The sequence below is a fragment of the Mixophyes fleayi genome, chromosome 5 (genome assembly GCF_038048845.1).
Source record: "Mixophyes fleayi isolate aMixFle1 chromosome 5, aMixFle1.hap1, whole genome shotgun sequence".
NCBI lineage: Eukaryota > Metazoa > Chordata > Amphibia > Anura > Limnodynastidae > Mixophyes > Mixophyes fleayi.
Window position 1 is genome coordinate 229,593,015 of NC_134406.1, and position 27,528 is coordinate 229,620,542.

The window sequence follows — 27,528 nt, forward strand, 5'->3', positions numbered from 1 at the left end:
CGTTGTCACAACTTCACCCCTGTGAACTCAGCTGTGTACCGGACAACATTTTTAAAAGCATAATCAGGATAATAGAAGTCCTTTCTTGACATACACCCAAACTAAACCCAGTCCATGCACACTACTGCAAGACCCTCCCAGACTTGCACAACACTATTCAAAATGTTATGAAACCATACTCACTTCCTGTAGCTCCCCTACAAGCTAATTTCACAATTGGTACATCCATGCTGCAATGCACGAATAAAGTTCTGTAAAATCATGTGGCTTTTATAGGGCAAAGTAGTAGCAAAATGTCAGACAAATTTGCGTCAGAATAGGGCGTTTCACAGAAGCCCCACTTTTCGGCGATGCTAGACTTCAGTTTCTATTACCTCAAATGCCATTCTGCACTGTGCTTGTAAATTTGCATTTTCACTGATTTTATACTCTATGGACCTGATTCATTAAGGAGAGCAAAGCAAAAAAATGGAGTAACTGTTTTCCATGACAAACCATGTTACAATGCGATCGGGCAAATTAGTTTATTCTTTTACACGTCAGGAAAATACCGGCTGCTTTTTCATGTAGCACACAGATACTTGATAGTTTTATTTTTACAATGACATGCCCTACCCCAACTATATATCTGTCCCCACATTTTAAATTTACCCCCCTCCAATGCCATATGGTTTTGCCAAGGTGCAAATTTACTAATTTTTTTTTGCTTTGCTTTCCTTAATGAATCAGGTCCTATGAATCAAACTGGGATGACAATCAATTGATTATGCTGTGTTGTGTGGTTGTGGACTAGGAACTACAATGAAATACACAAAATTTCATGGGCAAATGCGTAATGATGCGAAAATTGTGAATCTTGCTCATCAGTACTTGTGGCTTTTTTGCATTTTTTCGTTCAGCAACTTAGAAACTTCTAACAGTAAGAGTTGTGGACCTTAGTGGCAGTCAAGAAACATCTGTCTTCTAATGGTACTAATGTAGTTTGTTGATTAAATTATTAAATTATGCAGAAGAATGGTAAGCAACCAGCCGCGGCTGAGCGGACAGAAAGTGGCCATCTGTGAATGGAAGAGGGATAGCGCCTCCTTCTTTTTGTCAGGAGCAACATCCAAATGTTGATTGTAGAATCTCCTTAATAATCAAGGAGCATGTAAATTTTGTTTGTACACCCACGATTATTCTTCGGGAACAAAACCCTTCCAATGTACAAGAAAATGTTTGCGGCCACGAAATGTACGAGAATCCAGGATTTGGCTGATCTGATATTCATCACCAGAAGAGGACTGGATAGAAGCTGGAATAGGAGGAAGCTAAAAAAATTAATTGAGAACTAATGGTCTTAGTAGAGAAACATGGAAGGTGTTATGGACTTTAAAAACGGGAGGCAGCAGAACTTTATAAGTAACAGGAATGATAACATGTGAAATACTAAATGGTCCTATGAAGCACGGGGCCAGCTTTATAGAGGGTACTTTGAGCCTTAGATTCCTAGTAGATAGCCAAACCTTGTCACCGGCTCGGAAGGTAGGTATGAGTTTCCAATGACGATCCACAAAGTGGATTCTCAGCATCGCTGAGAAGATTCCAGGAGCTTGGCTCTCCTGTAGGAACAAATACGAGAGAAGTTTAGTAGCAAGGAATCTTTGGCTGGCACCGAAGAATGAGGGCAAGGAAAAGGGTCTGGAATTATAGTATGAGACCCCCAAACTGCAAAAAATGGAGAAAAACCAGTGGATTTGTGAATATGGAAGTTGTGCAAGAATTCAGCCCAGGGAAAAACATGATACCACTTGGATTAGTTTTCTGATGAAAAACAGAGCAGAAAAGTTTCAAGGTCTTGATTTACATGGTTAGTCTGCCCATTAGTTTGAGGATGGTAGAAGAAAAGTTCAAATCCACACCCAGATTTTTACAAAAAGCTCTCCAAAAACGAGATATAAATTGAACACCTCTATCAGAAATGATCTCCTGGGGGCAACCATGAAGTCTGAAAATTTCATTGATGAAGATGAGCGCTAGTTGAGCAGCAAAAAGTAAGCTATGCAGGGGGACGAAATGAGCCATCTTGGAGTATCTGTTGACAACTACCCAGATAGTGTTACAGCCAACACTCAGGGGAATATTGGTTACAGCCAACACTCAGGGGAATATTGGTTGCAGCCAATACTCAGGGGAATATTGGTAATACAATCCATACAAATGCTCACCCAAGGAGAATCTGGAATGGGCAGAGAATGAAGAAGGCCAGAAGGTGGGCATCTGGAGAACTTGTGCTGGGCACAGACCGAACAAGCTGCAACAAATTTGCAGACCAACAAGGAGAGGGTGGGCTACCAGACACTTCGACACAAAAGGGTTTAAGTCTTTTTAACTCCGGCGTCACCAGCAAAACGAGAAGAGTGGACCCAGTGTAATGCCTTGGATCTCCAGTGTGGTTCTAAGAAAGAACATCCAGAGGAAGGGGTTCTAGCTCTGGTTCTGGTCAAAGCTATAATGTTGGAAGGATTAATAATTGGCTGAGGCTCAGAAGATTCCAGGAGATCAGAGTTGTCAGAAGAGCGTGATAAGGCATCCGCTCTGCCATTCTTGGCCCCAGGACGGTAGGTGAGTACCAGATCAAATCGGGAGAAAAAAAGGATGCCCAACGAGCCTGGCAGGGATTAAGGCAGCGAGCTACGCAGATGAAGATGAGATTCCTATGATTGGTGAAAACCGTAACAGGTTGAATAGCTCCCTCCAGCAAATGACGCCATTCCTCATAAGCATATTTTACAGCTAACAATTCCTTTTCTACGATTACATAATTGCTTTCACAGAGAGAAAATATCCTCGAGAAGAAACCAAGGGAGGATTGAGAGCCAGTAGAAGTCTTTTGAAAGAGAACTGCTCCAATACCCACAGAAGAGGCATCTACTTCTAAGAAGAACGGTCGTAGCTGATCTGGTTGGGAAAGGACAGGAGTAGAAGAGAATGTTTCTATCAAAGTATGGAAGGCTGCCACAACCTCAGGAGGCCAAATCTTGGAATTAGCAATCTCTGGTTGAGGGCCGTGATTGGGGCAATAATGGTGGAGAATCCTTTAATAAATTGACAATAATAATTGGCGAAGCCAATAAATCTTTTTGCCTTGAGCCCTTGGGTTTGTGACCAATTAGAAATGGCGGAGACCTTGTGTGGTTCCACCTGGTGTCCTTTACCAGAGACAAGGAAACCGAGGAAGGAGATACCTTGAAGATACATTTAACAAGTTTGCAGTAAAGATGGTGTTGACGAGGACGTAGGAGAACCTCTTTAACATGAACACGATGGGTTAAGAGATTCTGATAAAAATCAAAATATTGTCAAGATATACGACTACAGAGATATACAAGAGAGCCTGAAAGATTTCGTTCATAAATGATTGGAAAACTGCCGGGGCATTACATAAGCCAAAAGGCATCACAAGATACTCGTAATGCCCATCTCGTATATTGAAAGTAGTTTTCTATTCGTCTCGTTCACGAATACGTATTGAGTTGTAAGCCCCGCAAAAAGATCAAGTTTGGTAAAGATCTGGGCACCACTGACCCCTGTCAAAAAGATCAGAAATTAGAGGCAAGGGGTAGCGATTCTTGATGATTATACGGTTAAGCCGACAGTAATCTATGCAGGGTCAGAGAGAACCGTCCTTCTTCACAAAGAAAGAACCAGCTACAGCTAGAGAGGAGGATTTCCTAATAAAGCCACACTGCAGATTCTCAGAGATATTTTGAGACATTGCCTGGGTCTCGGGTATAGAGATAGGGTAGAGTTGTCCTTTAGGAACTTGCTTGCCAGGAATTAAATCAATCAGACAGTCCCATGGATGATGTGGAGGCAAAACTTCAAATTCGGCCTTGCTGAAGACATCCAAAAAGAAGGAATATACTGCAGGTAAAGTAGATTCAGTAGAGATATTTAGGCAGGATACACGAGATTACATAGGAACTACCTAAGGAAGACAACACGGATTCCACTGGGAACCTCAGGAAGTAACTTGAGCTCAACCCCAGTCAAACTGGGGGGAATGAGTGTGAAGCCAGGGCAACCCCATGATAAGTGGATTAATAGATTGAGGCACAAACAGAAACTGGATCCAATCTCGAAGTAAAGCCCCTACCATTAGTCGAATAGGTGTGGTAATGTAGGAGATGGAACCGTTGTTGATGCAGTTACCATCTATGGCAGTGAAAGATAACGGTCGAGGCAGATTTCTCGAGGTAACTGGAGCTGAGTAGCGAGACTGGCCGAGATAAAGTTTCCTTATGAACCAGAATTAACGAAAGCCGTAGTCACAGGGGTCTTTAATGCGAACAGTAAGGCCTTGCCAAAAGGTCACAACTAGAGCTGCATTATTCCATTTTAGTTCTGATGCCAGCGTGCGGAATTAGACAGCATACTGGTCGACTGTAAGAGAACTTTGGCGGAGATAGTAACCTTGGGAGAACTGATGGTTGCGGAGGAAGCCGCAATTACCTCAGGAGTAGCCGCCAAAGAATTCTGAAAGGTGTCTAGACGGGATACAACTCCCTGTACACATTGTAGAAGTCGCGCCTGATCTGACTCGTTGTTCTACATGCTGAGCAAGGTGGAGAAGTTGCGGGCAGAAGGCTCACCTGTACCATCTGTAGTCATGGCCAGAGTATACTGTCACCGAAATAAAGTACTGGAGGTTACCTGCTGGTATTGGCGCTGCTCGAGAGAGAGGTGTGGAGTCTAATGTGCCTCCGGTCTTCACAAGTGAGCCCCGCAATGGGATTTGGAATTCACTTCGGGAGACGCACAGGTTGCGGTCCTCAAACTGATCCACCAGCGAGGAAACGGAGTATAGTGGGTGGTCAGACAGGCTGGTTTGGTATCGTTCGGACAGCGGAGATGCACCAGGGAAATCCAGAAGAATGGTCTTGAGGCAAGCCTGGTCAATATGCTTTAGTCAGCACAGTACAAAAGATTCAATAGATGGTAATAGTAATAATTGTCACAACAGCCGGGTCAAACACAGGAAGGCAATCAGAATCAGGCATAATCAGAAGCAGAACAGGAACAAGCCGAAGTCATACACTGGAGATCAATAAACAAGCAATAGAAATTAAGGCTGATGCTTGGGGACCCAATACTCTGGCACCAGTATGGTCAATACTGACAAATAATTACATCTGGCCCACTAATTTATTATTAAAATAAATTATCCCCCGTAAGAAAATTAATTGTCATTTTTGCCCCTCTCCAGCAAAAAAGATGGTTTATTTAAACTTCCATTGTGCCTCTGTTATATTAACATTGCCCTGCAGGGTAACAGTGATGTGTTTGCCAATCTAGCCTATAGAAGGCAGCATGTTGTATTTGGCAATTCTGAATTCAAACTGAGTTTGAAAAATCGCAGCTTCATACATTTGGCGATTTGCATAGCTAGAGTGGGAAAAAAATTGTGACCACGATTTGTAGTAATTTTGAAAATGGCAATTTTGAAAGAAACACATCTTGGCGATTTTACATCAAATCGCCGGTTTATAAATTGGCTACTTTAAACTCGCCCAAGAAAAGCACTGGAAATTGATACATGTACCCCGTAGAGTGAGTGAGAAAGAGAGAGAGAGAGAGAGAGAGAATGTGTGTCGATAAAAAAAACAAAAAAACACAGAATACAACAAAAACTTGTTGTACTCACTTTATTATGGTAATGTCTGGGGCTTGGATTATAGTTGACAAAAAGTGAGGCTTGGACAATTATTGAAGTACAAGAGAACTATTTAAACTTTGCGAGCATTCAATATTTACATATTACCCAGACACAGAGGGACAGTTTCCATCAGTATATGACTTCCAGGAAACAAATGCCACAACATGTGCCTTTTGTCAACCATTATTCAGCTTCAGTTAACAAAGCATGCAAAGAAATGAGGAAGCAGTATACTATGTATGCTTAAAATGACACATTTTGATAGTTTGTGAAGCATTAAAATGTTACCAGTTTGCTTATCACTTCATGGTAAGTTCCTTTTTTACTTAATGTTCCTAATTTAGCTGTAATATCTTGTTACAGCCACTATGGCTGACTGTGGTGTATTATGATATTATCTTTTGCTGGCTGCAGATTGTATTATTATTACTATTATTATTACTATTATTATTTTATATTTATAAAGTGCTGACATACTTTGTAGCACTGTACACAGAGGGGATCATGACATAAACAAATGACACAAAGCAAATGAGCGGAGTGTGGAACACTTGATACATAAAGTGGGGGAATAACAATTGTATGATTATCACTGTATAACGGGGGAGTGTTTGCTAAGAATCTTTAGTGATGGGCTGTGTGTGACAGATTTCATCCACTGGTTCTTAGAGCTCTGGATAGGAGAACCCCTTCATGCAATCTAACTATTACAGAACATGTCACCTCCGCCAGTAACTAGATTATCCTGCAGAACACCAGAGGAGAAGATTCCAGGATGCATGCACAAGTGTAAAATGTGTCAAAGCCTAAATGAGGCCTTGTGGAACCTCCCTCAGATCTTTGGATTAAAACAGGTATTTTCCACAGAGAGATGAGGTTTTATTACATATTCTAAACATTTTACATTTTGTATGCATTTAAGCCAGAAGAATGAAGCCAGCTTCATGGAAGCTCATTGGGTCAATGCTTTACCTACTATAGGTTAATTTATGAATATACAAAATTGCTTCCCTGCAATACATTTTTATTTGAACAAAAGTACCTACTTAACCTCTAACGCACACATAGGTGGACACCTACATTCCTACTTTTGGAATTAGACGTAATATCAGACTTATGGGAGCTTGCGGATCCAGCTGGAAATAAGCATGATGTAAAAATATAACTTCAAAGTACAACCTATTATTATTATTGTTGCTAATTTTTTAAGGGTCACAGCGCTCTAGAGCACTAGACAGTGTGGAAAACAGAGCATACATAAAGCAGGGTCATGAGAAACAAAAGGTGTCGCTTGCACAGGAATAGAAATAAATGTACTCTAACACCTCTGATATTCATATGAACTTTGAAATAGCTATTTTAAATTATTTGCATTTATTCATATGTGAAATGCAGAGGTGCTAAGGAGAACGTATCAATATATCCAAACAGAAACAGGAAAAGTCCATAAGTATAATAGGTTAAAAACACGAGACGCCTCTTCCCAAAACAATAGTGTAAAAAATGAATCTATTATCACATGAAAAATAGTAATTAACTTCTTGATATTAAATTACTAGGTTGGTTGTGATTCCTCTGTTGCAGTTCATCTTCCTATTATTATCCTGGGAACTATCTATAATTCAAAAGTACCAGAAATTCAGAGTGAGAGGTGGTTATTGGAGAGGACTTAAGATGCAAGTCAGAGATCTAGAAAGGGGTAAGGGAGAATATTTAGGGATGAGCTTTGAGATGTATGAAGGGATAGTGTTGTTGAGGGCTGAGATGTGTGATAGAATGGTGTAGAGGGCTGAGATGTATGAAGGTATGGTGTTGTCTTGGCCTGAGATGTATGACGGTATGGTGTTGTCGAGGGCTGAGATGTATAAAAGGATGGTGTTGTTGAGGGTTGAGGTGTATTAGGGGATGGTGTTGTTGAGGGTTGAGATGTGTGATATAATGCTGCAGAGGGCTGAGATGTATGAAGGGATGGTGTAGTCTTGAGCTGAGATGTATGAAGGGATGGTGTTGTTGCGGGCTGAGATGTATGATAAGATGGTGTTGAGGGCTGAGATGTATGATAAAATGGTGTAGAGGGCTGAGATTTATGAAGAGATGGTGTTGTCTTGGACTGAGATGTATAAAGGTATGGTGTTGTCGAGGGCTGAGATGTATGAAAGGAGGGTGTTGTTGAGGTCTGAGGCGTATTAGGGGATTGTGTTGTCGAGGACTGAGATGTATGATAGAATGGTGTAGAGAGCTGAGATGTATGAAGGAATGGTGCTAGTGAGGGCTAAAATGTATGATAGAATGGTGTTGAGGGCTGAGATGTATGAAGGGATGGTGTTGTCGAGTGCTGAGATGTATGAAGGGATGGTGTTGTTGAGGGTTGAGATGTATGAAGGGAAGGTGTTTTCGAGAGCTGAGATGTATGAAGGGATGGTGTTTTTGAGTGCTGAGATGTATGAAGGATGGTGTTGAGGACTGAAATGTATTATAGAATGGTGTAGAGAGCTGAGATGTATGAATGGATGGTGTTGTTGAGGGCTGAGATGTATGATAAAATGGTGTAGAGGGATGAGATTTATGAAGAGATGGTGTTGTTGAGGAGTGAGATGTATGAAAGGATGGTGTTGTTGAGGACTGAGATGTATGATAGAATGGTGTAGAGAGTTGAGATGTATGAAGGAATGGTGCTAGTGAGGGCTAAAATGTATGATAGAATGCTGTTGAGGGCTGAGATGTATGAAGGGATGGTGTTGTCGAGTGCTGAGATGTATGAAGGGATGGTGTTGTTGAGGGTTGAGATGTATGAAGGGAAGGTGTTTTCGAGAGCTGAGATGTATGAAGGGATGGTGTTTTTGAGTGCTGAGATGTATGAAGGATGGTGTTTTCGAGTGCTGAGATGCATGGAGAGATGGTGTTGTTGATGTTAGGAACCCCTCCAGCCACTACAGCAAAACCCGGAGTCTGCTCTGAAGTCTGGTATTCACTGTTGCCCCTAGTGGTGGGGACAGGCTTGGCTGCAGACAAACAGAGGGTCGAGAGATGTGTACCGGCTAAGGAGAACCCAGGAATTAGAGTGTTATGGCAGACAGCAGCGTGGGGTCCAGGCAAGAGTCGGTGCCGGCAGCAGACAACGTATCCAAAGAACAAACCAAGGTCGGGGGTCACAGGCACAGGTTCGGAATCCAGGAACAGGCGAAAGATCAGGATTATTAGCAGAAAATCAGAATCCGGGTTCAGGCAATAGATCAGGGTCAGAAGCACAGTTTCAGAATCCAGGAACAGGCAAGGGTCATACACGGGAGATCAATCTTAGGTTAAACACCAAACACAGGGACAAGGAAGCAGGCAGCAGTACTGAAACAGGACGCTATAACTGGCAGTGAGGCTCAGTCCTCACTGGCTTAAATAGTACAGATGGCCAATTAGGACACAGTCCAGAATGTGTCCTCAGCTGCAGTATGATAAATGTACAGAGCCTGCAGCTAATGGAATAAGCAGAGTGCCAGCGGTATGGAGAGCAATGATGACAGGTAACTTCAGCCACCGATAGTATCCAGCAGATAGGCAAAAGGTCCGATATGCAGCCAGAACCCCCGGCAGTGTGAGTAACACGGAGATCAGACAATGAGTCCATGATTACGGGAACCTGAAATAGTCCTCTAGGACCAATAGGCTTCAGAAGGAGGTCCCAATCAATATAACGAGAAACACCTAAGGACAGGTAGAGACTCTGAAGCGAAAGCAAGCACCAACATAGGTCTTAAAGGGCAAGTCACAACGCCAGTACCTAGCTATGGGACCGGCGTGTGACAGGATGGTGTTGTCAAGGGCTGAGATGTATGAAGGGATGGTGTTGTCGAGTACTGAGATGTATGATAGGATGGTGTTGTTGGCACGCCCTTACTCTACAATGACTACGTGGATCCGCCCATTCCCCTCTCTGTTCCGCCCCTGAAATTGTAGGCTGCGGTAAGTGTCCTTTGCACTTGAAGATGAATTGAACGTTGCTGCATTCTGTGGTGTATGGTCTGGTTCTGGGCATTTCCAGAGTAATTGTGCACATTACACACAATCAATTGCCAATTAAGCTCCTTAATGAATGAGGCCCTTCATTTTGGAATGTTTTATACTTACATGCAGGGTATGTTTTAATTGTGGGGATTTTATATTAATATAAAGTGATTTATGTAAAGTGATTTACATTAATTTGCAATGCTTTGTATTGAATTTAGTGCACTTTGATTAATAGTATTAACATCATACATAAGATTTTTTCTGATCCTTATTTATATTCAAGTCATTCCCTACTTCAAATGCTGGTAAATGAGAATCAAAGTCAGTTTTATCTCAAAGCAAAGCATTGCTTAGAAACTTATTCTAATGAAGTTTGAATATTGGTATTATATAAAAATGACAACTATATAATGAGTCCTTCAGTGGGAGCTCATTGTTGGAATGAAGAGTACTATACCATGCAAATATTCTGTATTAAGGTGTTACTATTGGTATAATAATTATTTTGGTTAATCTATGATAAATTAAGTAAATGAGGTCTAGGTAGAGACACCTTTATTATTAACGGTAGCTAAATTATTATTAAATTATTAAGTGAAACCAAGGTTACAACTATTGTACACTGCTTCTGGAAATAGCCTGCATATTAATGTGTACTTGAAGTTGAAAGATAGATAACAGTCAAATATTAGATATCCTGACTAGAATTTAGTTTCCCACATAGTTCGCTAATGTTCAAACTTGATAGTTTGCTATGAAGGCTGATTCCCCTTTATAGTAGATATTTTGAAATTCCCTCCCATGCCTCCTATCTTCCCCTTAGCTGAATTATTGGGGTCCCACCCCTGGTACCTCCTCCTCTGATGATCTATTACAGGTCCATGTTCCAAAGAAATATTATAATTCAGGCAAAAGGGAAAAAGAGTGGGAGATAAGTTATCAAACTGTCCACTATAAATGTGGAATTAGCTTTTAATGACATCACTGAAGAAAACATTTTCAAGTGCTTTCTGTTTATTTTTTTACTTTTTCTCGAAGTTTTATTCTTTTAGGCATGAGTTCTGAGAATGTAACATTCATCAGTGTTTGTGTGCATGTATTACTATATTTTAATACTTAGTTTCATGTTGGAGGTTGGGGAAAAAGTGAACTTTTGCTAACTTTTCATACCAAAGACAAAGGGGTATATTTACTATACTGCGGGTTTGAAATAGTGGATGTTGCCTATAACAACCAATCAGATTCTAGGCGTCATTTTGTAGAGAGCACTAAATAAATAACAGCTAGAATCTGGTTGCTATAGGCAACATCTCCACTTTTTCAAACCCTCAGTTTAGTAATCTAGCCCAAAGAGTCCATAGGTGAGAAAGGAGGAAAAGTGGTTTTCACCATCAACATAGGAAGGGGTTCTTTACTGAAAGGTTGGTAAGCCAACATAAGTTTATTAGTGAATTCACTAACACAATTTAAAACTGATTGGATGCCTTTCTATATTATAGGGGTATAGTTCCAAGGAATGTATCTGGTTGCCAGGAAGGATTTTTTCCCCTTGTGAGGCTAAATTGGCATCTTGTTTTGCCTTCCTCTTGATCAAACCAATTAGAATTTATAAAAGGTTGAGCTTGATGGATCTATGTCTTTTTTTCAACCTTACTTACTATCTGACTATGTAATTTTTATACTTCTATCGTAGTGTAGGAAAGATATGGTATGTATGCATTTCCACTTGTTCATTTGTGACATTTTGTATTTGGCTTATTTGTTTTGTTTTTAATTTAGTTGCCTGATTACTATCTTCACTTCTACTGGACACGCCAGTCCTTTTGTCAACAGATTTATGTGTTTTCGTTTTGTTTTGGAAGCATAGCAAACCTTAGTGTGCCAACCACTCCAACTACTCTATGGTGCAGTACACATTTTCTGAACTTTACGCTTTCCTTTGAATTTTTGTATCAGATTGTATTATTTTTGCATTTTTTTACTATTCCTTTAAATATGTAAATGAAGAGAAAAACATAAAGAAAGTATGCACAGCAAAAACCTAAGAAACAGCAAGACAAAAGAGGGGGAAAGTGCAGAACAAGAGTAAAAATCACGTAAAGCAGAAACAAAACACTTGCGTGTCTGGGTCTTTTCTGTTTTTCCTGATGATGACTACACTAAACTGTGACGTCATGAAATAGTAATAGTAGTAGAAGCACTGACATGACATCCCATTTCAATACAAGATATTTTATTGCGTAAAACTACGCATAGATTACATTGAAAAAAAATATTTTGCAAAAATTTCAATTGCATTTGTTTGAATTTCAAGTTTGATATATAAAACAATTTTGTTACCTTATAACTAAAGGAGTAACTACAAATTACTGGGAGCTATATTCCAGCAGGAGGGGTAGCAGCAGCAGCAACCCTGCACTGAGCCCTTTGGACCTGTGGGTTGATAGATAACCCCCATATATTATGTGTGCTCAGGGTAGGCATGAGGAGGACAAAGAAAAGATAGGGAGGGCAGGAATAAGGGCACAAACAAGAGGGACTGGCAGAAGGTAGGATGACTAAACACATGGGGAAGAATTCGAACAGCCTTTAGTAAGGCAGGAGACATGTCTGGATCTTCTTGGTGTATGTGTGGTGGAAGTATGTGAGAGGGACCCCAGGGATATTTTGTAGCTGGGCTCAGGGGTTTTCCTATGCCACTCATCATCATCGTTGGCTATTTCCGCAGCTCTGTACAGAGAACTCACTCACATCAGTCCCTGCCCCCACTGAGGCTTACAGTCTAAATTCCATAACACACACACACACACACACAAGGCCAGGGTCAGGACTTGAACTCATGACCCCAGTGCTGTGAGCAGGGCCGGATTAAGGGAATGGAGGCCCCTGGGCTAAGGGGGCCTCCATTCCCCTGTGAGGGGCCCCCCCGTGATCCGAGCTGCCCGCGCCCCCCCCCTCCCCCAATGATCCGCGCTGCCAGCTCCCCCCCCCCCCAGCTCTTACCTCCTTCTCCGGTGCGCTGTACGCTCTTTACTGAGGAGATCTCGTGAGAGTGAGACTCACGAGATCTCCTCAGTAAAGAGACTACAGCGCGCCGGAGAAGGACCGCAGTGAAAGTGCACAGCAGCACTGATTGCGCCGGGGGCGCCCCCGCCCGATCAATACTGCTGCTGAGCACTTTCAAGGGCCCCCTGGATGCCATAGGCCCCTGGGCTGTAGCCCAGTTAGCCCTATGGTTAATCCGGCCCTAGCTGTGAGGCAGAAGTGCTAACCACTAAGCCACTGTGCTCCCCCACTGTGTGCTGTTTTACCTTGCCTTCTAACTTGTTTACTATTTATGGCAATTATATAAGATATAAACCTGCCAAATTGCACAGTACACTATGTATATCATCTGTTAATAATCATAGTCACACTCTGGAACAAGAGATATGTCATGTTATTTCATGTCATGACCCTAAACCACTGATTTCCTTACATCAACACAGTAATTGCGCAGAGTAAGTCACACTGATTTATCACAGATTTACGAAATTGGGTACATTCAATCTACAGCAGGCAGCTAAAAAGTAGATTACTTAAACTACCAATATTCCTGTTTAGCTATGACTCCCTGGCAGAAGAGAAGGACAACTTTTTTTGAAACCCCCCCCACTCTAAAGCACTTGTCGTTTGTCCGATGATCATGTTAATTAAAATCCTGATGTACATACAGCTGATATTTTTCACCTTAATGAAGAACATTAATTCTAGAACATGTGTGGCTGTAGTCACATTGCTACAAATTAAGTTCTCTTTCCTTTATCTGTTTCCAAGAAAGTCTCCCCCCTGTTAGCTTGAAAAAAAAAATATACAAAATATAACTCTGTAGCTCTAAGCAGCATAAATTACAGGCATCAATCAGATAAGCTTAAATTAAAGCCCACGTTTGGCAAACAAATATGAATATGTTAATCTCATCTGTGGATCAAAATGATTTAGTGCCAGTGTTCACCCCCTACTGATCAACATGAAGGTCAGCGAAATCTGATTGATTCTTGTTGAGAAATGGAGTATTGCCTTTCAAAAGAAGTCTTCTTACCCATTCAATAACATTCATTCAAACTGGCAATTTCAACATAGCGTGAACAGATTTATTTTACAAAGAAAATGCAGTGCCCCCTTTTATTTATGTAATATACGGCAGATAGCTAAATTAAAATGTAAAAATGTCTGCTTTGGCTTTGTTCTGGGTTTACAATTCGGTAACACGTAATGTGATATGTTGGAATCTAAATAGCTGGTGAAAATCAAATGCTACACCTTTCAGATATTTTATTGTCATAAATCATTCTTTTCAAATCATGTTCTCCATGCTTCACACGGTAAGAGTAACAGCTTAAGCAATTCATATTATGAGACAATCTCAAACTATGTACTGACATGAAGAAAGTGAATAATAACCTTGAGAAAGCCTTGTAAGGCACAGCAGAAATGCCAATCATAGTGACTCTCTCAAATGAATACTGCTTTCTTGGTGTATTAAATTATTATAATTCACCATTAAAATACATATAACTTTATATAGTATATTTCTTAAAGTAAATTAAACCAGGTACACATATTTAGGAATGTAGTAGGCCTCACACAGTGCCTACTATTAGAACTTTAAAATTCAATAATATAAAGTTCTGCTTCAGATGATCTGTATTTCTGTAAAGTGATCCATGAGAGCAATCCAGCCATTGGTTTCCTATCTTTCTGTATGTAGGTAATTTTTCATATGGTAGTGGCTCTTAATTAGGTTTTGTATTTATTAACTCCTGATTTTGCCACTTTGAGACTATATACAGAAGAGATGACAAGCGTATATTTTTGATAAGCTGGTGGTTAGTTAACAAGTCCACTATGCGAACTATGAGTACTCCAGGATCTTTTTAAATTGTTAAAGACTCTTTCTAGTAGTTGACATACTTGTATACATCATACTTCCCTACTCTCCCGGGAGACTCCCTAATTCCGGGTTGGTCTCCCAGATTCCCAGGAGAGCAGGCCACTCTCCCACATCCTGACCACTTACTGATGAAGTGGGCAGAATGCAGGCGCGGCCTGCTTGGTCGCATCACATTTATATTACTTCCGGGGGGGGGGGGGGGGGGGCGGCCGGCCCTAACAGCCGTGATTGTGAGCGGCCCGGGGGGGCGATGCCCCCCTGCCCCCCGGCCCAGCCCGCCCCTGGCAGAATGGGAGCCTCCATGATGTGATGATGTGATTTGAATTGCAGCACTTTTGCCCCAACCCCGCAGCAAAAAAAACACCTTTGCAGTGTTGTGGGGTGGGCCAAAATGATGTGATTCACATCACCAGCCCCCCCTTCCCTGACACTTCACCTCCCCTCCGGGATATCCCAGAAAGAGTACAAAGTTGGTAAGTATGATGTACAAACAGGCATCTCTATGAAATATGTAAACTATAAGTGCAATAATTACTCCCTCTTTGACATCCACTGAAATAATCTAGGAAAATGTACTTGATTTCGGGTGTGTCCAATAAAAGTGATGCTTCATTCTGACTATCCCTCCAGAGGTCATCAGATAAAGTTTGTTAAAATGTTAGATGTCATATTTTCCTATAGTCGATTGAGAAATGTGGGAGTCAATATATGATGTCAATTTTGTTGTCAGCAATGTCCCCAGATAGCGTTCTAAAGCCACACCAAGGAATACAAAAAATCAGCATTGTACTCTGGAAATTAGTATTTTTCTGTAAGTGAAGGTCACTCCTTGCTTCATTCCAAAGAATGATGGATAACTTTTTGAGATCCCATAGCTGATATGATTAAGCCAGTCTAGAAAACATATTTATAGGCTTCAGACTGCAAGACACACTTACTTAATTAAGTCATACAGCAATAATATAGAAACAATCCAGAATTGGCCCCAACCAGTAAATAAAAAACAGGTCAGGGTATTTCTGGGAATTACTGGGAACTACCAACAATCCAAAGCCAAACAGCATCTATTGCTGGACCCTTAACTGATCTCACTAAAGGTAAAGGTTCCATTATGATTAACTACAACCCTGAAGCAGAGAAGAAGAGCAAGTGGATCAGATGTTAAAACAAGTGTAAAACAACACGTACACCGCCTGCTTTAGTGACTCCCAAGTCGATATTAAAAAGGAATTTGTGGTTAAGACCTACGCTTCTGAGGTAAGAGTGGGTGTTGTTGTGTCCCAGATCAGAAATGGTGAGCAACATCCTGCTGAGTACTTTAACAGGAAACAGAATGTACATAAAAAAACTAAACTGTTATAAAGAAAGAGTGTTTGCCCATTAAACAGGTACTAGAATCCCTCAAGCACTGCAAATACTACCTTTTGGGAAGACAATTCATTCTAGTCAATTAACATGCCCCTCTTAATTGGATTTATGAAGAAGAGGAGAAAATAGGAGAAAAACAGCAGAGTTACTAGGTGTTTCATAGCTTTATGACCTTTACATATTGTGTTGTACCGCAGCAGGTAGGCTTCTCAGAAATGCAGGTGACCTCTCATACATACATTTCTGCTACAGTTGCTCAGCAGCAATGATTTGAGCAGAGGAAGGTCATGTGTGACATATATGTGGGGAATTTGTGGAGGGGAGTTGAATTTCTCCAGTATTTCCAGATTTTTCAGCTGCTGCCAGACATTTAAGGGAGGTTGTCAGCGCAGCTAGTCTCTGAAACTGGGGATAAAGGAAAGACTATGGACCCAATTGAAGTCCGGACACGCAAGTTGTGTTTTTAGAAAGACCACGGAACTTGAGCGTAATTCTGACCGTTTTCTAATTGAAGCGAATCTCAAAATGCGCTTTGGTTTAAATCTGAGTACACTCTGCCTAAGTGGTGCTTGCCTTACGGAGACAGACAGAACAGACTGCAGTACACACACAAGCATATGTGCAATATATGGTCACATCAGAGCACATACATAAAACGTTCTGTTATAACATTAATGCACTTTTGGAAATTTACCCCTTTATTGCTTGGTTTTCTTGGGAGATGGTGTAGCCATACATCTATCAGTTAAATTGGCAAATTAATGGTTGGCTATGAGTTTTGTCTAAATGATCACTAAAACCTAATTGAGAAATATTTCAGGTCCGATAAACAGTTGAGTTTACAATTGACTTCATTGACAATCAAACACAAAATCCATGTGGATTGCCCCTTTATAAATGTTTTTTATGTGTCATAATTAATGCCACCATATAAAACATTGAAAAATAATAATTCATCGTATTTTAACAAATAGCAATATTGCTTTATTCAAGTATTGCAAATTGCTGCACAGCTTTGTAATATTATGTAAGTTATGCAATTATTTTAAGTTTGTTTTTTTATATATGGATCATCCTTCACTGCACTGATTATCTTATCTCACACGTTCTTTGGGCCTGAGTCATTAAGGATAACAAAATATAAAAAAAAGGAGTAACTTTGCACCGGGGCAAAACCATGTTGCATTGGAAGGGGGGGTAAATTTAAAATGTCGGCACAGATTTATAGTTGGGGTAGGGCATGTCCTTGATCAACTTTAAATTTCAGTGTAAAAAGAACTCTAAAAAGAACTCTATCAAGTATTTGTGTGCTAGATGAAAAAACAGCTAGTATTTAACTTATGTGCATAATAATAAATTAATTTGCACCCCTTGGATTGTAACATGGTTTGTCCCGGAGAGAATTTACTCCTTTTTTTGCCTTATTTTCCTTAATGACTCAGGCCCTTCATGCTTAGGTGTCTGGTGCTGGTTTTGGCAAAGCCAGGTTAGTGTTTTGTATATTTTTTCTTTTTTTGTATTTCACCCAAATAAAATCTAAATTTGATGAAAAAAAACTAAAAAATATTGTGTCATTTTGAGCTGGTCTTTTGTTCATACATTATTATTTATATAGTTTACATGCTTTTACACTCATTTACAGTGTTTTTTTTACTTGGGTGTTTTCCTGTTTATGCAAATACAATAACTCACATTATACTCCAATATTCAGCATTGTACACACACCAGTATTTCAAACTAAATGACATCAACTTCATCACAAATATTCTAATAATCAACATCACATACACAACGATATTTCATATAAAATGACCATCTCTCTGCATAGTTCCTGGTAAAATAAAAGCGCAATGTGACCAACATTAATGCTGTTCAGTAGGATTCTATGCACACACTCACTTTCCATGTTCCATTGAATAGTTATAGAAAATAGTGAAGGGAAATCTTATTTAAAGTATATTTTCCTTTTCTTGGAAATGATTCTGCAACAATTAATTAAATGATCTTCTATGTAACATTGCCAAGCATCTGCTCCTTTTGACATTGGAATATCGTAGAAATCCCTATGTGATATCTTATTAAACAATTTTGAAAATACTTTGGAATGTTCAACATATGCAATCTATTACTTTATGTGTTGTTTTTCCTATACTGTTTGCTCACTACATTACCTTATATGGCATTTTACAAATGTTTTGTGTTCAAATGTTCAGTCAAATTATTACGTTAGGTTTCTGAGATTCATTGCAAAGACAGTTAGATTTAAACTATGTACATTTTGTCTTGCCTTGTGGCGTACCTGTTGTGGGAAATTGACCCTTGGCAAAAGATCTGTGCTGATGGTGATAATCATCAGCACAGACCTTTGTTATTTTTTTTAAAGAAAATAAAACATTTAAAAAAAACAAACAACAACATTGCCACACCATTAAAATTGATCTAAGTAGCAGTGCGCATAGCCTGGGCAGGTTACCACTACTGCGGGGGGACGAACAGCGTGGGGTCCGCTGCAAAAGCCGCAACCAGCATCAGCCTATGACTGGCTGGGCTGGTCACACTATAACAGGGGAACCCGCAGTGTGGGGTCGCCAGTCATAATGTGATACAGCCCCAGCCTGTTCAGCATTGGGCAGAATTCCCTAGGGGAATCGGGCTCCCAAAAAGTGCAGATCTCCTTCCGCTAGGAAAACACAGCCCGTGTTAAAAGCACTGTGTCCCCTCCTAACACCCCTAGCTTTTGGGCCATAGTGCAGTGGTTCCCAAACTGTGTGCCGCGGCTCCCTGTGGTGGCGCGGCTTTCTCACAGGGGTGACACAACCAGGGCCGTTGGTAAGCAGGGCGGGGGACTATTTGGTAATTATTTTGGCTTAGAGGTGCCTTGAAAAAATTATGGAGACCCTAAGGGTGGCTAGAACTTAGAAAGTTTGGGATCCACTGTCTTTGTTTTATAAAATAATACAATTTTTATATGTGCCATTACTGGTCCCAGCATGCCCTGGCATCCAGTGCCACATAGAAAGATATATGCATAAACCTTATTGTTACATTAATACATTGTTATCAATGAACTTCATTCATACAGTGAAGTTCAGATTCTTTTTTAGGGGGGGGGGCACACTCTTTGTAATGTATCTATTTAGTTTATAGTTCTATAGCTGCCCGGTGATACTGGCTGGCAGAGGTAGGAGTAGTCTTACCGCTTCGCCGGGCCAGTGTTGGTTCATCTGCACATACGTGACCCAACGTGCCTGTTCACATATGCGCAGTAGAATTGGTAGCCCTAATTTGGGCTTCCAGTTCCATGTGTAAAAAAAATACTACCAAATTAGTGCCTAATACCACAGTCCCCGTAATACTTAATGGGGACTGCGGTGTGCGAAAATGTATCAAGCTCTGAAAAGCATAGCTTTTTGGAACATGAACCCGATAGCTAACACCATCTGAAGATGACATTAGCCATTCAATCCTATGGGAAGAGCACTGCAGTAGAGGGCTATTGGATTTCTCTACGCAGCCTTCCTGTTCTCCTCTGTGTTCATTTACATAAATAACCTATGTGCATGCGCAGTAAAAACTCTGGGTCAGAACCCTGAGTTAACTTTAGAAAGAAGTCATCACAGGGACAGCCTCCTATCGGGTGTGCTGTCACTACATGACTGCAATGACAGATGATAATTAACACGGCAAAAGTGTGATGCATAATAAATAGACCCCTTAGAGACATATACAGCCTGATACATTAAGAAATGCAAATGTCGATAAATGCTGTTTGTTGCGTAAAATTGCTCTACGCATGCTCAGAAATGGACTATTCGCCAGTGAACACAAGTGTATGCAATTCATCTTCTAACACAAAGGACACTTTGGACAGCCTATGTTTTCAAGTGCAGAATGGGGGAGTGAAGGAATGTATGCACCCAGTCAATGTGCCGTAAGGGCATGCCAAGGTCCGATTTATGATCTGGGCATCTCTCAGGTATGTAATATCACTTGTACCAGCTACAGGGCAGGGGTAAGTGTCGATTGATAGTGATGCCAGTCTGCCAAGGCACGGAATTAGTTTAAGAAACAAAATATACACCTTGTTTAATGTCACTTTAGAGTCACTTTGCACCTTGGCAAAACTATCTTGCATTGAAGGGGGAGGTAAATTTAAAATGTGGGGACAGATTTGTAATTGTTGTAGATCAACTTTAAATTTCAGTATAAAAATAAAGCTATCAAGTATTTGTGTGCTACATGAACGAGCAGCCAGTATTTTCCTTAAGTGCAAAATAATAAATCAAGTTGCGTCCCTTTCATTGTAACATGGTTTGTCCAGGATCAAATTTACTCCTCTTTTTGGTTTGCTCTCCTTAATGGCTCAGGCCCTATGGGTACAATAATGGTAAACACGCAGTTCAGGAGGATCTACCTCCACCAGTGCTCCAATGGCTTCTTCTCCTATTGTTGATGATGCGAAGAGGAGAAGGATTGAAGCCAAGTTGAGTCAATTTCCAACAGTGACACTGATTGGACAGAGGACTTTAAGTTTGGCAGATTAAGTGTGTTAATTATAACAAAAAGCAAATTTAAAGTGGAATTATTGATGATTTTCTCAGCATCTCTACAGCAGCAAAGATTAACTCTTTTACTCAGTGTTTTAGGAAAGTGAAAATCTAAAATTAGTTGTGGCTTTTATGTTGTCGTGAATAGGTAAGTATGTCAAAGGCAACTTGAACAACTTGAACATAGGCTTATTTTTCCAAAAGAAAGCATCAGATATTTGAAAAGTACCTGTATTCATGCCACTGTATAGCACAGAACATGCGTATGCAATTAAGATAGACTATAAAAAAATAAAAATGTATTGTATGTACAGTACGCATTAAGAACATCTTGATTTATGTATTTAATGCAGTCTGTTGTGTCTGTTAACATACAGCAAGTACTGTTTAGGCAGAGTGTACTTGAGATCTTGAGATCTGCTTTGATTTGAATATGTGCAAGTTGCGTTCCAATTTGAATCAAGCCCGATATATGCTCCATAACATATGGCCCATAATAAGTTGATAACATGGAGTCCAAAAAAAGGACGGAATGCATCGGGACATTTTTTACATATTGAGGCATTCACAAACATATATCGCAAAGAATATTGCTGCACAAATCTGAAAATAGTCACTGCGTTCCATATGCATTCCAAACGGAATGTGGAGTTTGCATCTTACACAAAGAGACAGCAGGAAGTTCTGAAAGGAGGCCCAGGACTGACTATAGCAGTATAGGCACATAGTCACAAGGTACCTTTATATACTTATTTTTCAAAAGTGCAGAATAATGCATGTGAATTGACTGACATTGAATTAAGGACTCTGACTAAGAGACTTTCAAGATTTGGCTCTGTCTCTCTGTAGTTTCTTCCCACCAGAAGCTTAGGTTTTATATTTTATGTTTTTTTGTGTGCATGAATATGTTTTATCTTTACTGATATTGTCCATTTTTAATAAAATTAACCTTAAGATCATAAATGAGGTCTTATGTTTTGCGCTATCTATTTTATATACAATACTTGGCCTAAATTACAGTATTAATTTAGTGATCCCACATGTAAAATAATAAACTCAACTGAAACTCAAACTGCAAACTACATCAAAAACATTGATGGAAAAAAATCTTCTTTTACATCCACCAAGCTTAGTAATGTTGGTGTATTCAATATATAACAAGTTCAGTCCTAAACCTTGAAACTAGCTACAATGTACTGTATCTTGTGTTAATCCACAGGCCAATTAATTTAACGGTAGGTAATTAAACTCCCACTGGCTCCTTAGTAGTATTGCTTATATATGCTGACTGTAATATGTATATCAGTCCTAAACCACAGGGCACTGTATCTTGTGCTGATTGCAACCTAATTATATCAACATAAATCTTTCTGGTTTTTAAAAATAATCAATCAGTTATTAGGGGTACAAATTTATCAATGTACAAAGTATAATTCTAAAAAAAGAAAGTTATTCGTAAGTAACATAACCCTAGATCTAGACCACTACTCACTTTAGTTTCTCTCAGCACTTTTTAGCTCTTAGGATATTATTTTTATGTCTGTTATAATAGGATGTCTAATACTCTATTCAGGGGTCTGCTCTTTTACTCCGAGTACTTGAATCTTTTGTTATGTTTTGTTAAATGGATTTGTATTTATGTTTACACATTTTTATTGATTACTAGAGTGGGACCACATACAAAACATAAGCAGGAATGAGCGGTGTTCGGGAATGGACAGATACACAGAAGAATAAATTTGGTCAATTCAGGTGGACGGTTGGAGGTGATGTTAAGAAAATTATCGAAAATTAGTAAATCAGTTAGTTAAGCCACTTTTATATTCCATAAGCCAACTTCACCCTAAAGCATAACACAGCAAATCATACCTTTATCATGCGTTTGCAAGATTTCTGGTATCAGCTAATTTTACTGGGAAAAAAATCTAGTGTAATATTAACTCTTGTAAACGTGCCTTGATTTATAATTAATCTGGACCCTGATGATGCCACCAGGATTCACAAACCAGAAGTGCAAACATTCAAAAAAACTAGTGCTAGCAGCTCTAATGTAGTTTGTATGGGATTTAAGATATCAATGTTAACGTGCTGCTATGAAATGCGTTAGTGGCTGCTATTGGTAGTGTAGTAATATTTCCAAGGTTATGTTCCAATAGCAGCACCCACCCACCAGTACATGTTCTAACTGCTGCCCATGGTGCTAAGTGATATTTCATACCTTTGTTTACATGTCTGCATTTATTTTGTCTACCTTGTCTGTCCCTGTTTTATGTTTGTCCTGTTTTCCCTACTGTACGGCGGAGCACTGTGGCGCCTTACAAATCTACGATAATAATAATAATATTCTAGCCTATATTCTATTAATATTAGCCTGCACAAAGGAGATTACATGTATATTTTGATCTTTGTTTAGTGATGCCCCTATCCTCTGAAGGATACTATGTTAACTGGTAAAGTGTGCAGATAAAACTCTGGTTACAAATGCTGCAGTGGAGAGAGGTAATACAAGATTTTCTAATAAGCTTTGTGAAAAGTCCATATAAGCTTAAGTCTAGGGAGACAGAACTGCAGTAGCTGTTCCTCGTTCCTTAATGGAGAAGGACAAAACCAACTTGTAGTTTAGAATTTTCATACTAAATTGGTATTTTTTTATGTAGAAGCATTTCTGGATATCCTTTCAAGTCTAACTAGAACTCGTCACTAGGGAGCACATCAAACTTATATACACATGCACGCCCTTGCTGTGCTGAAATCTAGTCTGCAACCTTCCTTAGGAACATAACAATAACATAAAGGCAGTAGTATATACATTTTCCAATATTTCAACATGTTTCTCTCCAATTAAAATCTTAATGTAAGGGTGATTCCTCCTTATTTTTAATGAAAGCAAACAAATGCCTATAACTCCAGATTAAGGGACACGCCTTCATACAACTTGTGTTTAAAAGGGCTGTTAAAAGTTTGTTTATTTCACATAACAGGTAAGGTTACAGAGAGCAAAATGCACATAGAAAGTTTCTATATTAGTGATGCTCTGAATATATTATATCATTATCATATTAAAACATACATTTTATTTATGTAAGTAAAATTCTCAGAATTGTTACTGTATAGAATACTAAAACTAGCTGAATAAAAGCAACAATTAGAAAGTTGTCACTAGATTATGTATTAAGATTTTTTGCTGTGTCACATTACTATATCTTATTTATATTACGTTTGTATCTTAATAAAGAAGTAGTTTACTTTTAGATCGTTAAGTAAGATGAAGAAATATATTTATGTATTAGGAGAATGACAACAAATATTACCATAGCCAACTCGGTCTCTTTGTTTTCTTAGTTGCTCTCCACAATTGGGGGGCTAGATGGATAATTTAAGCTACCAATGTGCTTAATTTAGACATGATGGGCCGGAGTCATTAAGGCACATATCTGCCGACTTTGAGAGTATTGTACATAAAAACAGTCTGCGCATGCCCAGAACCGGCCCATACGGCAGAAAACGCAGCCCTGTCCGCTCCATCTTTGTACGCAAAGGACACTTACTACAGCCTACAATTTCAGGGAGGGAATGAGTCTGGGAACACGGCTGGGAATGGGCATTTGGCCGTAGTAAATTTACAGTAAGGGCGTGCCAAGCTCGAGCCCACTCAGCCACATCCGAATCAAGCTCTGGTCACTCATAGTTACTTGCTTTCTGCCGTATCTCTTGCACCAGCTATAGAGCGAGTCTAAGGCCTGAGTCCTAGATATGTCAGTATTGTATGCATGCTATAATATGTGTCTGAAATCAGGAGCAAATGTAAAAATGTCTGTTATGTACAATAGACACTAAAGACAATCTAATGGTGGCATGTGGATCGCAGTTAGATTGAGCTGTACATTGGCTCAGCTCTGATCCCAAGCTCCCTCTTTTCCATATTCTCACAAATATAAAGCTTTGGATATTTCTGAATATTGTTGTAAATGTCACAGCAGTGCTGAGGATCGACTTCATAACCAAAAACAAGGCTGTTTTAGGATCTACAGAACTACCATCTCTGTCCAGCTGTGGGACCCAAAGAGCTCATCTGTCATTGCTGTTTCAACATCTGTTCAGCTACACACTGAGCTCAGTTGTGATTGCTGTTACCATCTCTGTTTGGCTGCTGGACCCTCCGCACCCAACTGTCAGCATCCTCCTGGACCTCGTCATGTCAGAGCTTCAGAAACTGCCTACTCCATTAACCCCAGCCAGGGGGCGGTAAAGTATCCTTCACTTCTTCCATTGCCCCACATTATTTGGATTAATTTTTCCTTTCTACTCTCTCATTACCTACCCTAACTAATACGCATTCACTCACATCTCTCCATCATGCACCTACTCAAATTACAGTCTCTCCTATTTACTGTCACCATACTTTTTACATCATCCTATTCCTCCCTACCCAATTATGATTTCCCTTTCAATACTTCCCTCCTCGCTAGTCTGTACACATGAACTGTTTTGTCTCCTGCACACGCCACACTCACCAGTCTACATAAACAGAAATAAACCTTACACCCACAAATCCTCCTCGCATGTCCTCTTTCTTACCCTGCTCCTTCTCATGGCTACTGGTGAAATCTCGCCTAACCCTGGGCCCAGCACAATTCCCATTATCTGCTCACGCTCCTCGTTGCACCCCAAACCGTTCCATCAATTCCGTACTTCCAATCCCGCCAACCTTATCCACATATCTCCACTACCCTCTCTTCCCTTCTCTTGTGCACTATGGAACACCAGATCTGTTTGTAACAAACTTACTTACATTCATCCATGATCTATTCATTTCTAAATCCCTCAACCTCCTGGCCATTACAGAAACCTTGCTCACCTCCTCTGATACCACATCCCCTGCAGCTCTTTCCTATGGGGGACTCTCCCTCAGCCACACTCCCAGATCAGAAAACAGACAAGGTGGTGGAGTAGGCATTCTACTCTCTCCAAGCTGCACCTTCCAAGTCATACCCTCGGAACCCTTCCTCTCATTCTCCTCCTTTGAAGTCCACACTATACATCTATTTTATCCTCTCCACCTTCGTGTTGCTGTCATTTATCGCCCCCCAGGTCCAGTTTCCCAATTCCTTGACAACTTTGTGTCCTGGCTCACTTATTTCCTATCCTTTGATCTGCCTACACTCATATTAGGTGATTATAACATTCCCATTGATAATCCCACTCTATTCTGCCACTAAACTTCTTTCACTTACTTCCTCCTTCGGTCTCTTCCAATGGACCTCATCTCCCACCCACTGTGATGGGCACTCTGTTGCCCTAGAGCGCCACTGAAGAAAATCTTGTTTTTATCCTGATTGCCTTTACTATAAATTCATCCTTTCATCTTACAGCACTGTCCATTCAATTGCCAAACATTCTTCAACTATCTTATATCCACCCAGTTTTCTAATTCATGTCGCTTTTTTGCCACCTTCATCTCACTTCTCTGTCCACCTGCACCTGTTCCTCCTTCATCTCTCACTGCCCATGATTTTGCCACCTATTTCAAATACAAAATTGACACAATTCGATAAGATATTTCCTCATGCCAAATTCCACTCACTCTACCCACCTTTACCTACACTCCCCAATCCACCCTTAAATCATTCTCTCCAATAACTGAAGACGAAGTCTTTGTACTCATCTTATCATCTCACCCTACAACCTGTCCACGCAAACCTGTTCCCTCCCAACTACTCCGTTCTGTCTCCTCCACTGCATACCCACCTCTAACTCACCTCTTCAACCTGTCTCTCTCTACTGGCACATTTCCAACCTCCTTTAAACGTGCGCTCATCTCACCTGTTCTAAAGAAACCATCTCTCGATCCAGCCTCTCTCTCCAACTACCGCCCTATTTTCTCCTCCCCTTTGCCTCCAAATAACTTCAGCAATTAGTATACAAACGCCTGTCTAACTTTCTCTCCTTTCATTCCATTCATGACTCTCTGCAATCAGGCTTCCATCCCCAACATTCCACTGAAACTACTCTCACAAAAGTGACCAATGATTTACTTACTGCAAAATCTAAAGGTAATTTCTCCATACTCATTCTCCTAGACCACTCTGCTGCTTTTGATACTGTTGATCAGCCTCTTTTCCTACATATCTTTCTCTCCATTGGCCTTTGTGACACAGTCCTTTCCTGGTTCACTTCCTACCTATCGAACCGCTCCTTTAGTGTTTCTACCTCTGGCACATCCTCCCCTCCACTCCCACTATATCTTGGGGTCACACAAGGCTCTGTTCTTGCCCTTTACTTTTTTCATTGTACACCTCTTCTCTTGGGGCACTAATTCGCTCATTTGGCCTCCAATACCACCTCTACGCTGATTACACCCAAATCTTTATCTCTTCCCCTGACCTCTCTCCTACTATACTATCTAGTGTAACCAACTGTCTTTCTGCAATCTCCACATGGATGTCCTAATGCCACCTAAAGCTCAACATGTCCAAAACAGAACTTATTATCTTTCCTCCTGCCAGAGCCACCACCTGCCCTCAAATCTCCCTCACTGTTAATAACACCACAATTTCCTTAGTCTCCCAAGCCCGCTGCCTTGGCGTCACACTTGACTCAACCCTTTGCTTTATTCCTCACATCCAGACTCTCTCCCAGCCCTTTTGACTCCACCTTAAAAACATTGCCAGAATACGCTCTTTTCTTACTCAACATGCTACCAAAACTCTTATCCATACTCTCATTATCTCCCGTCCTGATTATTGCAACCTCCTGCTAGCTGGTATTCCTGACACCCATTTACCACACTTCAATCCATCCTAAATGTTGCTGCAAGACTGATCTTCCTTTCTCACGGCTCCACATCTGCTGCACCACTTTGCAAATCCCTACACTGGCTCCCTATGTCCTCCAGAATAAAATTCAAATTACTCACCCTTACCTACAAAGCCCTCGGCAACTACGCCCCACTCTGAGCCACACTTGCTCCTCTTGTTTCA